The sequence below is a fragment of the Ceratotherium simum genome, chromosome 14 (genome assembly GCF_057802395.1).
Source record: "Ceratotherium simum simum isolate JZ-2026a chromosome 14, ASM5780239v1, whole genome shotgun sequence".
Lineage (NCBI taxonomy): Eukaryota > Metazoa > Chordata > Mammalia > Perissodactyla > Rhinocerotidae > Ceratotherium > Ceratotherium simum.
This window is the reverse complement of record NC_141913.1, coordinates 26040068-26056299: the sequence shown is the minus strand read 5'-3', so window position 1 is coordinate 26056299 and position 16232 is coordinate 26040068. Positions and strand designations below refer to the sequence as shown.

Genomic DNA, 16232 nt, shown 5'->3' with positions numbered 1-16232 from the left:
GGCTCAACAGATGGGGTCTAAGGTACAGATATACAGACAGAAGCCCCTGTTCTCATGCAACTTTGTAGGGACAGACAGACTCAAAACAAAAAATCAACATACAAAATAATTTTTGTGGAGCGTAATTTCCCTCCTAGAGCGTGGGCTGGACTTAGTGACTTGCTTCTAACCAGTAGAATATGGTGGAAGTAATGGTGTGTGATTTCAAGGTTAGTCATAAAACACACTTCCTCCTAGCTCTCTCTCAGAATCACACACTCTAGGGAAAGCAAGCGCGATGTCAGGACACTCAGGCATCACTATAGAGAGGTCCACGTAGTGAGAAACTGAAGCTTCCTGCCAACAACCAGGACTATCTTGCCAGGCATGGACGTGAACCTCTTTGGAAGCAGGCCCAGTCAAGCCTTCAGATGACCGCAGCTTCAGCCAATATCTTGACTGCAACATCCTGAAAGATCCTGAGTCAATACCACCCTGCTAAGCTGTTCCTGCATTCCTGACCCAAAGAAAATACTAGATACTAAATGTTTATTGTTTAAAGCAATTAAGTTTTGAGGTAATTTGTTACTCGTCAATAGAGAACTTCATCAGAAAAACCAGGACCAAGAAGGAAATTCTTTAACCTATCGTAAACATATTTAAGGATGGAACTTCTGATGCATTTCTATAACATTATAAATAAGACAAGTTATGCATCCTCACTTCATTTTGACATTGTACCGGAGGTAGAAGCAATAAGACAAGAAAAGTATAAGGACTAGAAAAAAAAGAGACAAAATCATCATTTGCAGACAGCATGATTTCTACATAGAAATTCTGACAGAATCAACAGATAAACCAATAGAACTAATTGATGATTTCATCAAGGTCGCTGAATACAAGACAAACATATAACATCAATCATGCTCCTGTATGGTAATAATAACTAATTAGAATATATAAAATAAAACAAACCACATTCAAACAGCTATAAAAACTCTAAGGTATTTGGGAATAAACTTAACAAAACAGGTGTAAGACATGGAGAAAATTGTGGAGCCTTACTGAAGGGTATAAAAGAACACCTGACTAACGGATAGTAAATATCCATATTTCCTACGTTCAGGGGGAATAACAACAGCTTCTTCTCAAAATTAATCTATAAATTTAATACACAATCATGCACTGCTTAACAACGGGGATACGTTCTAAGAAACACATCATTAGATGATTTCGTCACTGTGCGAACAACATAGAGTGTACTTTACACAAATCTAGATAATACAGCCTACTACACACCTATGCTATATGGTACTAATCTTATAGGACCACTGTCACATATGTGGGTCAGTCGTTGACTGAAACATTATTATGTAGCACATGACGGTAATTCTAATCAAAACACAAATGAAGCTTTTGGGGACTGGATTTATTATAAAGCAGAAGTATCTAAAACTACTTGGTACCCAGAAACAAACCCATACACATGTGGAAAGCTGGAAAGGAGCTACTAGAAATCAGAGTAGAAAACTGGTGCAGGGACAAACGGCTTTCCATATGGTAAAAAATAAAATTTAGATCCTACCTTATACCAATAACAAAAGTAAATCTGTAAATAGAAAATAACTGAAGCCAAAGTTGTCAAAACAAAGCAGCAGCTATTTTGGTCTGTTACCTACTGGTTAAGGTAGGGATGGCTCTAGTCCCTTAGGATTCAATATTATAGTCTCCACTTCCAACAAAGCGTTTAGACCAACATTTCTGCCACTGTCTTTGAGTTGTCAAGTCGTTATTGATTAAAATTTAGCACTAAGAAGCTCATTCACTAGCCAAAAAAAGAAACAATTTTCAGGTATTAGTATATTTTCATTCTACCTGAGTATTTAACAAAAACTAGTAAAAACCCACCCAAAGTTCCTGCACAAAATGACGTCCACGTTCCATATAAACTTGGATATTTCTCTTTCTCTAATTATTTCCCAGGTGTTCCCCCAAGTTTAGAGGTTGGGAGAGGAGGCTTATCATTTGGGGTATTCATGGTATAGACTCTTATAAAATTTATTGGCTGAAATATTCCAATGTATAGCATTCAATATTTGGTATCTTGAGTAGAATGTCAATTTCTAAGGTAATAAACTGACAACTTCCAGTAATACCTTTAAAAGATTATATTTTTTCCCAATTATCAAGTAATATATGCTCAATGAAAAGAATTCGGCAAACACAGAAAAGTAAAAGATACAAAACCTATAAACTCTCATCCCAGCTACAGACTATTACCAATGGGTTAAGTGTCCTTCCAGTCATTCAGAATAATAGTAGATATGCCATATTTTAAAGCAAGTTTGTAATGTCCATTTTGCCTCAAACATTTTAGTGTATTAAATTTCCTTATCAAGGGGAAAGGAAAGGGATGGGTGTGACTGTAAAGCGGAGCGTGAGAGATCATGGTGATGTTGTATTTTGATTTTTTTTTAAGTTAAATTAATATGCTCAACAGACATTTCTAACCCCTCTTCCCATCCCAACCTCTGAGCATCATGTCTTAGGCAACACTAAATGTCTTAATGGTCACTTCAAAATAGCCCTGTGCTGGTCTTCCTCAGCAAAAAAAGGAGGATTGGCATGGATGTTAGCTCAGGGCTGATCTTCCTCACAAACAAACAAACAAATAAATAAATTTAAAAAATAGCCCTGATATCCAAATACCAAAGTTATGTCAAAATGCCACATACTGTTTTGCACTTAAAGAACAGACATAAAATAGCTACAAACCGAGGTGGCTTCCGGGCTCATGGTTCTGACCCTTGCTTTCCCCGTCCTCCCCTAGGGGTTTCTTCTGGTAACAGACCCAGCTCCCTGGCCACAGGATAGTCAAATGACCTAGCCAAGCCAACAACAGGACCTCACTCTTTGGCTTCTGGAGTCACAAAGCTAGAAGCCTATGCATCTAGGACTGCAAGCAGCCCCACTGTCCAACACACAGAGAAAGAAAGCCCACCTGCAGTCCAAGAGAATGAGGCCAAGCAGAGGCATAGAGAACAAGGGGCAGAGGGTCCTAATGGTGACCAAGTCCCTGACTCTTCCTTGGCTTTGGTGAACATCCAGGAATCCTTCTATTAATCCCCTTTTCTGCTTAAGAGAGTTTGAATTGGGTTCCTGACACAACCAGAATGCCTGGGATAGAAGAGGGGAGCAGACTTACATGTAAAATCAAGTAGGTTCTGGTCCACTGATGAGGTTCCCCTCAACTAGTCCTAAACAATTATATGTTATAAGGCAGACTACACTATTTGAAAAGATACTTTTTAATGCCCCAAATCACAAAAATGTATCAAATATCAAAAGTATGTATAAAATACACTACAGAAATAAAGGATTACAAAACAACACAACACACACATATCCACCACCCCGTTTAAGAATAAGAACACCTTTAAAGTTCCCCCTCCAATCCCATCTCTTTCCCAGCTCCTCAAAGGCAACCTCTATTCCAAACTTTCCAATCTACCTTTTCCTGATAGTTTTACCTCACTGGTATCCTTAATAATGTTTTGTTTACATTTGTTTCTGAATTGCTTATAAATGGAAAAATCTGAGACTTGCTTTTTTTCTAACACCGTGTTCCTGAGATCTAGTCATATGTTACATGTAGTTGAAGTGAATTCATTTCCACTACTGAATAGTATCCCATTGGCTTATTATACCACAGTCTATCCATTCTACTCTTAATGGACATTTGGTTCTTTCTAGGTTTCTGTTATTACCACCAGTACTGCTATGAACATTCCTCAACACATTTCCTGGTACATATGTTACAAGAGTATTTGTTTACGGCAGGGGTCAGCAAACTTCTTCTGCAAAGGGCCAGATGGTAAATATTTTAGGCTCTGCGGGACATAAGATCTCGGTTACAACCACTCAACTCTGGTTTTGTACCACAAAAATAGCGTAAATGATATGTTAACAAGTGTGATAGTATTCAATAAAACTTTATTTATGGACACTGAAATTTGAATTTCATATAATTTCACATTACAAATTACAAAATATAATTTTAATTATTTTAAACCATTTAAAAATGTTAAAAACCTTTTTAACTTATCAGTTGTCACATTGATCCCTGATCTAGAGTACATCCTTAGGGGTATTAGGTTATTGGGTATGTGTACTTTATTTTATTTTTTTTTTAATTTAGGATGGAATTTCTTTTTTTTTTTTTAAAGTTATTTTTATTTATTTATTCCCCCCCCCCCAAAGCCCCAGTAGATAGTTGTATGTCATAGTTGCACATCCTTCTAGTTGCTGTATGTGGGACGCAGCCTCAGCATGGCTGGAGAAGCGGTGCGTCAGTGCACACCCGGGATCCGAACCCGGGCCACCAGCAGCGGAGCACGCGCACTTAACCACTAAGCCACGGGGCCAGCCCAGGTACGTGTATTTTAAATAGGACTAAATATGATCCGTTTGTTTGCCCAGGTGGTTGTAGCAAAATAGAAAGCAAAATGACATCTCTGGATGTTATATCCTTGGTAACACTTACTGATGTCAGATTTTTTATTTTTGGACAATCTGGTAGGTGCATAGTTGGTATCTTAATGCAGTTTTTAATTTGCATTTCCCCACCATCTCTGACCTTACTGGCCATTCCATTTCCTTTTGTGCCTACCGAAGTCTAGTCCACTATTTTATTGGGTGGGTTGTTTTGTCTTTTTCTTATTAGTTTTTGAACATCTTTATACAGTCTGGATTCTAATCTTGTGTGAGTTTCATGTAGTGCAAATATCTTTTCCCAGTTTGTAGTTTACCCTCTTAATAAGGGGTGTCTTTTATGGTTCACATTTTCTATGTCTTAAGAAATTCTGCTCTATCTAGAGATCATTAAAAATAATGTTTGGGGGCCAGCCGGGTGGCGTAGTGGTTAAGTTTGCATGCTCTGCTTCAGCGGCCTGGGTTTCATGGGTTCCGATCCCAGGCGCGGACCTATGCACCACTCATCAAGCCATGCTGTGGCAGCGTCCCATATACAAAATAGAGGAAGATGGGCACAGATGTTAGCTCAGGGCTAATCTTCCTCACCAAATAATAATAATAATAATAATAATAATAATAATAATAATAATAATAATAATAATAATAATGTTTTAGTGTCTAAACATTGTAAAGTTTTACCGTTCAGGTTTAAGTAGAAATTCTATGTCATTTTCTTCGATGTGGATAACCAATCGTCCCTGTACTATTTATGGAAAGTTCATCCTCTCCTTAAAGGTGTGCAATGCCAACTTTGCCATAAATAAACCAGGTTTCTGGGGTTCTATGTTCTGTTCCAGTGGTCTGTTTGTCTATCCCTATACCATACTGCTGTCTTAATTATTACAGCTTTATAATAATTCTTGATACATGGTAAAGCAAGTCTTCTCACCTTTCACCGCTTCCTGAGGAGGGACTTGGCTACTCTTGACCCACTGGCCTTCCTTAGCAACGATGACCATTTAATTACAGTAGATATTCCATCTACTGCAAAAAAAATCTAGTAGTTAAAAGTGTTTACAAGTCTATGGTGGAACAATTCTATTGTTTTGAGAAAATAAATTAAAAAATCATAAAGGTCATGAAAAAGAAGTTGGTGATGCAGAGCTAAACTCAAGAGAAGTCTAAAAAAAAATTCCAAAAATGTTTTTTCAAAATGACATCATTATTAAAATAAATGTATAGCACCTAACTTTCATGGCTACTATACTGTTGTTCCTTAAAAAAACAGTTTCAGTATTTTAGAGTCATGACTGCTTCCATGCTCTCTGGATATTTACTGACTCTTGGGCAACTATGTGCTTGATACCATGTCAGGTACTGTGATGGTACAAGCATGAAGGCAATGATCCACACCACGGAAGCTCTTATCACATTGTTAAACACCAGTCTAAGAGACACGCCATTCACATTACAAAAGAGAAACACCAACTCAGGAAACCTGGCAGGAAAAAGACATCCAAGAGAGGGAAGTTTCTAAACAGGTTTTATCAGGAGACACTGTAAGATACTAAACTTTTCTGCAACAAGGTTTTCTTTCAAGTAAATTTTTTCTAGAGTTGTTTTCCGTCTCTCCTTTACCTAAAATGCTTTAATGGCTTCCCACTGTCCTTCTGTTCTGTTCTAAAGAACACTATCACTGCAGGACCCATACCTGAGAGTCCTCACTAAAGAAATTCCATGATCAAACAAGCTAGGGAAAGGTTATATACTTTATTTGCCCTGGGAGAGTCATACTGTATATTATTGCACTGAAGGTTCTGTGAAGTTCTGCAATAAGGAAACCTATTTAACTTTGTTAACTCAGAACTTCTCATTTTCAAGCATGGAACTTTCCCCAACTACTTTGTCTTTTTTTTTTTTTTTTGCATGACATAAAGCAAGTTTCAACTAGTAATAAATAAAGTAGTAAAGATTGGTTTTAAATCCTGGAATCAGGCAATTTTTAAACTATGGGTTATTTTCTTTCTGCAAAACTGATATTTTTGTTAATCTCCAAATCCTGGAAAAAAGAGATCCCATTGTGTTTAAAAGCCTCTCACAAGGAAGACCTTCATAAAGTGAAGGTTAATTTTATAATATCTTGATTTGTTTTAAGTTCATATTTCTGTATTGTTCTTTAATATAACATATAACTGTATATAATACAAATAGTTGTGGACAAAAGTCAGAAATCTGAAAGTCACCATTACATAAATCCCTAAAAGAAAAGAATTGACAAACTTCCCCTCAGAGAAGTGAAATTTGTCAACTGTTTCTACTAGTAACTATTTTTTCTAAGTTGAGAATATCATATTCTAAAGAATATACCTAGCATTAAATATTGCGTTCAGCAAATGAAACAATACTCATGTAGGATACTGTGAAGAAAGACTTAACACAGCAGGTCTGTTTTACTCAGTCCTTGCTAATCTGTGGGGATTGCCTAGAAGCATGGCAATGACCCCGGCCAAACTCTGAGATCTAAACTCCTGGAATGTTCACAGTCACTGGTTAAGGATGTTAGAGGCAGTGGGTCAGGATGTACCAAACTGTCAGCTCTGTTTAAAATAATCATCAAGATTTATGACGTGTACCTAGCATCTGGTCTGGGGTCCTAAGTTTCAGTTACCAAGGCTGGACACATAGCAGGAATGTGCCTATGTGACCAGCCTCCTATAAGAACTCTGGACTGTAACACTCATGTGCTTCCCCGGCCAGAGACATCTTGTACTTATCTCTATCATTCACAGCTGGAGAGAAAATTGTGTCCACAGAGGGAAGACTTGGAAGTCCATGCCTGATCTCTCTAGCATTCACCTGTATGTATCTTTTTCCTGCTGTGCCTGCACTGTATCCTTTGCTGTAATAAACCTTAGCCATGAGTACAACATTATGTTGGGTTGTGTGAGTCCTTCCAGCAAATTAAACTAGTGGGCAGTCATGGGACCCCCAAAACAGATACCACTAAAGAATTTGGTTTGCCATAACACCTACTTCTCTCATTGTTCAGAAGCTAAATGATCATAATCACAATCTCCTTAAAAGAATAAGTCAGTGTGCAGGATAAAAGTTAATCTAGCAGGCCTGAGATTGTTATCCTTAGAAAGACTTGGTTGCCAGGTTCGCTCTTGGCTGGCATCTGGGAACTTGAATGATAAACAGTTCCCTACACTGATAGAAAACTTACCATTAATGATAAGTATGGCTAACAGTGCCTAAACTGTACAAACAATATGGTTTACGCTAAACACTCGCTTTCCTTCTGGGAGCCTGAAATTTTGGTACATGCTAGGCAGAGGGTGCCTATAGGGTGCCTATATGACCAGCGTCAATAAAAACACTGGCACTGAGTCTCTAATGAGTTTACCCAGTAGACAACACTTCACACACATTGTCACAATTCTTGCTGGAGGAATTAAGTACATCCTGTGTGACTCCACTGGGAAAGGACTCTTGGAAGCCTGTGCCTGGTTTCCTCCAGACTTCACACCATGCACTCTTTCCCTCGCTGACATTGCTTTGTATCCTTTCACTGTAATAAATCTTAGCCACTAGTAAGACTATATACTGAATCCTGTGAGTCCTCCCTCCTAGACAGTCACTGAACCTGGGGGTGGTCTTGGGAACCCTCAACACAATCAGTAATATTAAAACAGAAGCAAATGTCTATTGGGCCAAATGCTGAAATTCAAATTTGGGCTTAAATTTCAATTCCAACACTAATTATTAGTTATGTGATCCCAGCAATATTACTTCATTTGCATAAATCTGGGCCTCTTTATTCCTCTAAATGAGAAAAACACACCCACTTTATAGTTCCATTGCACTAAATTAAATGAGTAATGCACAACACACTCACATACCATAGTACACGCTCAGTAAATATTAAATAGTATTTCTAGAGGCACTTTTTTAGATGAAACAAAACATCGGGAACCTTTTATATATGTACTGATGCAATGAGAATTCAAACGGCCATTTGGAGCACAGTCATGCACAGCATAACAAAGTTTCAGTCAATGACAACCCACATATACGACGGGGGTCCCATACGATTAGTACCATATAGCCTAGGTGTGTAGTAGGCTATACCAACTAGGTTTGTGTAAGTATACTCTATGATGTTCCCATAATGACAAAATCACCTAACAATGCATTTCTCAGAACATATCCCCATCATTAAGCAACACATGACCGTACTGCAAAGAAAAGTTTAGAGACAAACTTTGACCCTGTATCTTCAATACTGGCTCTGTAAGTGATTTCCAGTCCACATGACAGGATTATTGGGTAAGCTCAAGCAGGTTAAACCCTCTATAATAAGTACCTTTCGATTTCTAAATCTGGTCTTCATTTAGTCTTCAAATTGACCTTCCTAATGAGAAGTGAATGCCCTAATTAATTAGTACTGAGACTATGCTTGATGGTTACATTTCTCAAATTACCAAACCGGGACTTTAGTACAAGCCATTCTCTTGTGTGTATAGAAGGCATAAAATTCAATCAACATAAATTTGAAGCCTACAGAGCTATAAGATCAAAACCCCAATGAAAAGAGAAGTACAATCCTGAAGTCATTCACTTCCAGCTATCAACTTACCCCAAAGTGGTTTTTCAAATGAATTCATATCCCAAATCCACATGTCCCACATCTCCTGTTGAAAAATAAATTTCCTAAAATCAATTTATTATAGAATAACGCGCGCTCTGTCCTCCCCCCTTACCACAGTCATCCTATTCCACTGGACTGTAGGCCAGCTGCCACCAGAGGGCAAGGACCTGGCACACAATAGGTGTTCAGTTAATGTCTATCACATGAATGAGTGAGTCAATGAATAAAGTATTACCGAGATCCAACACCAAGCTCAGTGAAAATACTATAAAAGAATCTTTCCTCCTCTTAGAAATCTATGAGGATATTAACTTTCCAGAAAGCCAAAGGCACATAGAGAGCATCTGGATACTGGTGCTGTTTGTTCCTTTTCCCACCCTCACCCCCCCACCAGGTTTTTCACCACATTGGACCCCCAACTGAATTCAAGTGACCATTCTCTGCTAGACTACCTATTCTTGATTAATCCAAGTGAACCATGGCTGTTCCATTCTTGCCAGTGCAAGTGACCAAATCTTGACCAATCAGACCTGAGGAGAAATCTGTTGGGAAGCATTTAGGAAAAGTTATGCTCCCTCACAGAGATGCTGAAGGAGAAACTATACTTTTCCGCCTTTGGACACTGTTTGTACAGCATACTCAGAAGCGCAGCAGCCATCGTGAGGTCACGAGGGAAACCAATATCAACATGCTGAGGATGGCAAAGTGAAAACATGGAAAGCATGTGGGACCCTAACGATACCATGGAGTCACTGAAGAGACCAACCCTGAAATCTATGTCTGGACTTCTTGTTATATGAAATGATAAAGCCCTCATTGTTTGAGTATTCTGCTACTACAGCAAAAACATCCCAATACACCACTCTGCAGCCTACAATTATTGATTTAGATGGGCATGTATCCTGTGAAGAAACAAATGAAGATGTGAATCAGTGGAGGATCCAAACTAAGGAGTCTTCTTTTACAAGAAACTGCATAGAAGCAGAATTTCAATATGAATTTAATAGCTACAAAACAGAACTTGGTGTATAACATGCCCATCTTAGATACAGCATTAATCTGTCACAGAAGCACATATCCCTAATTCATTCAAACTTTAATAAATATCAGATATTTGCAAGACATTACACTAAGTAGCCTGATATACATAAATATGAAAACAGCTCAGACCTTGTCCTCAACCAGCTTGCAGTTTAGGGGGAGAGATAACAAGGTAAGTTTGTGTGGCACTTCACAATTTACAAAATGCTTTTGTATCACTGCTACAGGTGCCAAGTTATAAGGGGCTATAGTGCACAATGGAGAGAAACTGGTGGGGGAGAATGACTGGGGAATTGGTTTAAGTAAGGAAAAGGCAAAGGATATTTCAAGTGGACAAAATAGTGTGAGCTAAAATAGGGAGGCTAGAAAATGCAGGAGATGTCTAGAGGACAGAAAATAGAAAAACTGGGAGATACGACTGAAGGGATGTGTTCAGAACCAGGGAAATCTTGACTATCATGCTAAGGAACTTGAAGAGCAATGGTCAGGGGAACTCTTCCCATGTTTTTACTTTTTTTTTTTTGCTGAGGAAGATTCGCCCTGAGCTAACATCCGCTGCCAATCTTCCTCTTTTTGTATGTGAGCCGCCACCACAGCACGGCCACTGACATACGAGTGGTGTAGGGCCAAGCCTGGGAACTAAAGCCGGGCTGCCAAAGTGGAGCAGGCCAAACTTAACCACTAAACCACCGGGGCTGGCCCACCATAATTTTACTTTTATCTCTTGAATACAAATGCCAACTCATTACAACAAAAACACCGTAGTTTCAGAAAATTTACGTCTTTCTTCCTAACCATGAACTCAGTAAACTAGGAAATACATTGCCACTATCAACAATGGAAAACCTCAAGAATCCTGGGGAACAGTTTCTGGGAAGTAAAGGATCCAGCAGGAACCTTCTCCAAGCCAAGGGCCCACACTATTTTCTGGCCATGGAGTCCCCAAAATCTCCAAGGTTTTGCTCTGTATTTTTGCCAAAACACCAACCTCAGCCCTGAGTTCCATAATGCTGCCCTCTTCCCCTCGAGTTATCACTCTCTCTTCTTTCCTTCACCAATTTCTGTGCAAGTAGTCTTTATTCTCTATCTCTAAATTCTCAACTCCTCAACCCAGTGTAGTCTGGCCTCACTTCAATGAAACTGTTTGGTGATCAAGTCACTCTAATGTTCTAACTACCAAGACTAGTCTCTTTCTCAGATTCATTCTACTTAATGTCTTAACCTCTTAAATTATTTTTGGAATAGGCAGGTTACAAATAAAATATAACAACTTCTTTTCTTGGCTCTCAGGGTCATCTCTCGTTCTCTTCCTTTTCTGACCATGCTTCACAGTCTTCTTCACTGGGCTCATCCCACTCTGCCCTACATCTGTCCTCAGGCTGCTTGATACTCTACACACCTCCTTGAGAAATTCATCAGTTGTAAAGCTTCACCCACCATGTGCTGATGGCTCCCATATCTGTATCTTCTTCCTGGGACTCCCTGGTTAGACTGTAAGCTCCTTCAGCATGGGAATTATGTTTTTCATACTTGAGCCCTAAAAATCTTATGAAATGTCTGAAGACAGCAGAAACTCATACACAAAATAGCATCTCCACCCCAACACCATTCTTTATCCTTTCCTAATGCTTTACTTTCCATTCTAGCACCAAACACTAATTTACATGATAACATATATGAATTAGTTTATTAATTATCTTGTAAGCTTTATGATCACAGAGACTTTATTTTGTTTAATGCTATTACTACAGTACCTGGAATAGTACTTGGCACATGGTTGAAGAGTTCAATAATTATTGGTTAAACGAATGAAAATACCAGAAAGCAATATCATGTAAGAAGAAATAAAGGTAACTGAAATAAAAGCATTTCAAGGTTGTTATGTTTAGGTATAGGGTAGAGATATTTGATTAATTTTAGACTTAAGAACAAATATTATTGAAAATTAAAAGGTAACAACTAATTAAGTAAAAACGGAATGTAGAATTTAAAACCAAAGTTGAAAAAAGGGAGGAATAAAAAAAAAAACAAATCAACTAAAAATAAAATAGAAAGAAAATTCAAAATCATAAAAAACCCATAAATATAGAAAGCACAAAATGAAATGATAGAAATAAATCCCAATACATAAGTAATTAAAATGAAGATTAAAAGACTAAACGTATCCCTTAAAAGATAAGTTGTCAAATTTGATTTTTTTAAATAAAAGCTATATGCTATTTATGAGACATACACCAAAAACATAAGGATTCAGAAAAGTGAAAAGTGAAAGCAACCTCACGGAAGAAGAGACACAGATGGCAAATAAGCATATGAAAAGATGCTCCACCTCATCCGTCATAAGGGAAATGCAAATTGAAACAACAATGAGATACCACTACACAACTATTAGAATGGCCAAAATCTGGAATGCTGAAAACACCAAATGCTGGCAAGGAACTCTCGTCTAACAGGAACTCTCATCCACTGCTGGTGGGAATGCAAAATGGTACAGCTACTTTGGAAGACAGTTTGGCAGTTTCTTACAAAACTAAACATACTCTTACCATACCATCCAGCAATCATGCTCCTTGGTATTTACTCAAAGGAGCTGAAAACTTTTGTCCACATAGAAACCTGCACATGGATGTTTACAGTAGCTTTATTCATAACTGCCAAAACCTGAAAGCAACCAAGATGTCCTTTAGTAGGTGAATGGATATACATAAACTGTGGTATATCCAGATAATGGAATATTATTCAGTGTTGTAAAGAAATGAGTTATTGAGCCATGAAAAGATCTGAAGGAACCATAAATGCATATTACTAAGTGAAAGAAGCCAGTCTGAGAAGGCCACATACTGTATGATTCCAACTATATGCATTCTAGAAAAGGCAAAACTATGGAGACAAAAAAAAAGAGATCAGTGTGGTTGCCAGGGGTGGAGGTTAGGGGTCAGGATAAACAGGCAGAGCACAGAAGATTTCTAGGGCAGTGAAAATACTCTGTATGATATTATCCATCATATTATAATGATGGATATGTGTCATTATACACTGGTCCAAACCCACCCAGAATGAACCCTTAGGTAAACCAGGGACTTTGAGTGATTATGACATGACAATGTAGGTTTATCCTTGGTAGAAAAAAAAACAAAAAAACATACCACTCTGGTAAGCTGACAATGGGGGAGGCTGTGCATGGGAGGGTAAAGGGCATATGGGAAATCTCTGTACCTTCCTCTCAATTTTATTGTAAACCTAAAATCGCTCTCAAAAAAAGTCTTTAAGAAAAGTGAAAGCATGGAATACTTACACAGAGAAAGGTGAAATAGCTTATACTGGACTAATCTTCCCATAAACAACAACTATAAACTCTGGCCAAAATACAAAAACAACTATTTAACAGCACTGGAGAGCCACCAAAAGGCAGAAGCCAGAGAGAACCCAACCCTTGAAAGAGGGGAACTATACTAGGTAAGATATGCCTTTATATAGCTGCTTGCCTGAGGGCAGATACCAGCCAACACTGTGTAGAGTAGCTGAAACTCAAGAAGGAAGTCACAATCATATTGGCTTGTGGCATTAAAGGATGAAGTCGGGAGCTAGCAGAGCAACTGGAAAGTGAGGGGGGAAATCCTAGAAAAGAGGGAACCCCAAAATATATAAATAAACTCCACCACAATTCTTAGCTAAGTCCTGAACCACACAAAACAGGAGAGACTCCAGAGGTTAGATGGCTCAAAGAACTGAGCAAAGATATCAGCTGTTACCCAATGCAGGGGAAACAGAGTTTGGAGTTTAACTCTAGCCCATTAACTGCCTGTTAGAACAAAGAATCAACAATCTTTTGGAGAAAACAGAATTGCAGGTTACAAAAACATATCCACGATATCCAGTATACAATAAAAAATTACTAGACATGAAAAAGGAAAATGTGACCCACAGTCAGTAAAAAAGTAGTCAAGGGGCCGGCCCGGTGGCGCAAGCGGTTAAGTGCGCACGCTCCCCTGCGGTGGCCCAGGGTTCACCAGTTCAGATCCCAGGCGCGCACCAACGCACCACTTGGCAAGCCATGCTGTGGCGGCATCCCATATAAAGTAGAGGAAGATGGGCATGGATGTTAGCCCAGGGCCAGTCTTTCTCGGCAAAAAGAGGAGGACTGGCAGGTGTTAGCTCAGGGCCAATATTCCTCACAAAAAAAAAATAAAATAAAATAAAAAGTAGTCAATATACATTGAAGACAAGATTACCCAGATGTTGGAATTAGTCAACAAGAAATATAAAGCAGCTACTATAAACACGTTCAAGAACTTAATAATAATAAAGGAAGAGAGGAAACTCTCATCAGACAAATGAAAACTATAAAAAGGAACAATCTAGGACCATGCAGAACACAAAAATACAAAGTCTGATATGGAAGATTCACTTGACAGGTTTAACAGCAGATTAGAGACAACAGAATATAGGGTCAGTCCTATATTCTGACAGAATATAGATAATATACCTATATTCACCCTTTGCTATGTTTTTAAAGACAGATCAAAAGCAGTTATCCAATCTGAAAATCTAAGAGGAAAGAAAAATTTTTTAATGAACAGAGAGGCTCAGTGAGCTACAGTATAATACCATAAAGTTTAATATATGTGAAATCGGAGTCCCAAGAGGAGAGCACAGAGAAAATTATGCAGAAAAGTACATGCAAAAGTAACAGCCGAAAATGTCCACAATTTGGGGAAAACATAAAATTGCAAATCTAAGTCCAGTGAACCCTAAGCGAGATAATTACAAAGAAAAGCACAACTAGAGCACATCACATTCAAAATGCTGAAAACAAAAGATATAGAAAAAGTCTTAAGCAGCCAGAGGAAAAAAGACATATTATATACAGAGAAAAAATGGCTGACTTCTCATTACACGAAAAAATGACATTTTCAGGTAAAGAAAAGCCAAAACAACTCATCTCTACAGATCTGCACTATAAGAAATGCTAGAGGAAGTTCTTCAGGCAGAAGGGAAATGACAACAGATGGAAACTCAGATCCATAAGGAGAAATGAAGAATATCAGTAACGGTAAATATGTGAGTAAATATAAAAGCCTATTTTTTCCCTCTTGATTTCTTAAAAGACATATGGCTGATTAAAACAAAAATTATAACTTTGTATTGTATAATTTATTAATATGAAGATGTAATATATGACAAAATTAGAGCAAAGGATAGAGGTGGGAGTAAGTGGAACTATGTAGTTGCAAAGGACTTACATTTTATGTTAAATAGTACAAGCTAGCACCCATTCATGATATTTAAAACAAAAACAAAACAAATCCTGGGAAACTAGAAATAAAAATCACCTTTGTTAACCTGACAAAGGATATCTGCCCCAAATCTACAGTAAATAAAATACCTACACCTGAAATGTTGGAAGCATTCTCTTTAAAGTTAGGAAAAGGACAAAAATGCCTTCTATCATTTCTTCCTGTCAACAATGTACTAGAAGTCCTATCCAAAACAGTAAAACAAGAAAAAGAAACAAGATTTAAGAATTAGAAGAAAACAAAACAAAAAAAGAAAACGACAGAAAATCCAAGAAAATAAAAACAATTAGAACTAATGAGAACTTTTAGGAAGGTTGCTGGATACAAGATCAACATACAAAATTCAATGAATTCTTTTGCCAATAACTAGAAAACTGCTTAGAAAGACCTTTAAAAAAAATGAAGAGATAGCATGCTCATTTATAGAAGCTTTTTCATAGTAAAGAAGTAAATCCTCTCAATATTAATCTATATACTTACTACAGTTCTAATCAAAATCTCAATATAGTTTTTTTATAAAACTTTAAAAGCAGATCCTAGGGGCCAGCCCGGTGGCATAGTGGTTAAGTGCCTGTGCTCCGCTGCGGCAGCCCGGGGTCCTCAGGTTTGGATCCGGGGTGCGCACCAACGCACTGCTTGTTAAGTCACGCTGTGGGGGCATCCCATATCAAGTAGAGGAAGATGGGCACAGATGTTAGCCCAGGGCCAATCTTCCTCAAGAAAAAAGGGGAGGATTGGCATCGGATGCTAGCTCAGGGCTAGTCCTCCTCAGAAAAAAAAAAAAAATAGCA

General features: G+C 38.0%; 1 protein-coding gene across 3 annotated transcripts in view; it reads right to left on the bottom strand.

Annotated features, from left to right (window-relative positions):
• GALNT1 (polypeptide N-acetylgalactosaminyltransferase 1) overlaps positions 1-16232 on the bottom strand; it is a 128917-nt gene that overhangs the window by 74342 nt on the left and 38343 nt on the right. Inside the window, exon 2 of one of the 3 annotated variants that reach the window (XM_087439143.1) lies at positions 9092-9146. The exons of the other annotated variants lie outside the window; for them this stretch is intronic. The gene's annotated coding sequence lies outside the window, so the exon portion shown is untranslated. The remainder of the gene's footprint in view (positions 1-9091; positions 9147-16232) is intronic. 3 annotated transcript variants of the gene reach the window in all.